The 1,631-nt window shown below is 71.7% G+C and overlaps 1 protein-coding gene across 1 annotated transcript in view; it reads right to left on the bottom strand.

Annotated features, from left to right (window-relative positions):
- LOC112974891 (2-hydroxyacylsphingosine 1-beta-galactosyltransferase-like) overlaps positions 1 to 1,106 on the bottom strand; it is a 20,391-nt gene extending 19,285 nt beyond the window's left edge. Inside the window, exon 1 of the mRNA XM_026084307.1 lies at positions 596 to 1,106. The gene's annotated coding sequence lies outside the window, so the exon portion shown is untranslated. The remainder of the gene's footprint in view (positions 1 to 595) is intronic.
- Between the last annotated feature and the right edge of the window lie 525 nt (positions 1,107 to 1,631).

Here is a 1,631-nt window from a genome sequence, read left to right on the forward strand (position 1 = left end):
AATCCCTTCTCTCCCCACAGCAGCGGCTCGTGCCCACTTCAGGAAGGAAAAACGAAGGAGAGTCCTTTTTTGCTCAGGAATGACGCCCCTCAGCACCCCCACGAGCGCACCGCGCTTCGCCGGGTCACGCTGTCCCCTCTGCCCCACTCCCCTTGGCCAGGGACACCGCATCGCCACAGCCTCCCTTTCCCCTGCGGCTTTTCTTGGCAGCCCTCAGCTTTCTCCCCCCCCCCCCGCCATCACCCTTTCTCCTGCCCCTCCTCCCGCCCCATCGCACCCTCTCCTCCCGACTTCTCCGCGGGGGGTGATGCAAGGCGCCTAGGGCTTCCTCTTGCATTAAGGAGGAAGGGAGGAAGGATAGGAAGGAAGGGGGGGAGGGAGTGAAAAAGCAGGAAGGTGAAACGAGAACCTCCCTCCGCGCCCACCTCCCCGCTGCCTGCGCCCGGGCAGGGACCCCCCCCCGCTCCGCGCCTCGCAGCGGAGCCGCGCGGGCCGCCGCCGCCTCAGGGGGCAGCGGGCCCGGGCCCGCCTTGCCTTCCCCTTCCCGGACACCCCCCTCCCCGGTGCCCCCGGGGGTGTTTCCGACCTCCCTCACCTCTATCCCTTCAGGGCCGTTTCTCCGTGTCTTTGCCTCTGGTAACAAGCCGAAGACCAGAGCAAGTCGCTTCCCGCTGCTCGGGGCTCCGCTTGCCGCTCTTTTCCCCCCCCCGCTTCAGCCGAGAGGGCGCGGGGGCTGCGCGGCTCCGTCCGGCCCGGCCTGAGGCACTGCTCCCGCCGGAGCCCCTCCGCTGCGGCGCCAGGAGCGCCGGGCCCGCCCTGTCCCCTCCGCCCAGGCTGTGCTGCACCTGCTGCGGGGCCGGGCTGTCCCTGCGGCGCGGCGAGCAGAGCAGAGCAGAGGAGAGGGCACTCTCGCTCCGTCCTCCCTCAACTTCTCATCACTTCCCTCTGCCCCCGCTCCGCTCCGCCGTGCTGCCACCCCGCCGGACGCATGCACCGGCACCGCTGTCGACACTCCTAGAGCCGGCGGCCGCTCCGGGAAGATGCTGCTACCGGGTCCCCGGCCAGTCGAGGAGAGGCCGCCCTCACCCCTTCGCCGGCGCGGAGAGCTGCCGTCCCGGCCCCCCGGCGCCCTCCCGCCCCACGCACTGCCCCGGCTGCCCGGACAGCGGGGCTCCCGGCGGGGCAGGTCCCCTGTGCCCGCCTCTGCGGGCGGCGCCGGCGCGCCTCCGCCAATCAGCCCGTGCGCGGCCGGGGCGCTCCGTGCGGCGGCGGGCGCCGCGCCTCGTCCTCCGCGCTGCCGGGGCGCCGAGCGCGCTGGGGCGGGGGTGCTGGGGCGCGCGCTGCGCGGCGGCGGCCCTGCGAGGCACCGGCCCCCGCTCCCCTGGGAACCCGCATCTCCACGCGGCGTGACCGCGAGGTGCCTGCCTGAGCGGGACCTTCTTTTAGTTGCCGGCTGGCTTTGCTTAAGGCACAACACACGTGCCCCCAAACTCCCCGGCTCGGTTCCGTACTTCGTTAGAGCCAAGCAGTTACCTCATGCGCCCTAGCTGCTCGAGTCATGTGTGGTCCTTTATGTTCTCCTTCCGCAGGAAAGAGTATTTGACTCCCCGCTGCCCTGGTCCCTGCCTGGG

Source organism: Apteryx rowi, unplaced genomic scaffold, assembly GCF_003343035.1.
Source record: "Apteryx rowi isolate R43461 unplaced genomic scaffold, aptRow1 scaffold_634, whole genome shotgun sequence".
Classification (NCBI taxonomy): domain Eukaryota; kingdom Metazoa; phylum Chordata; class Aves; order Apterygiformes; family Apterygidae; genus Apteryx; species Apteryx rowi.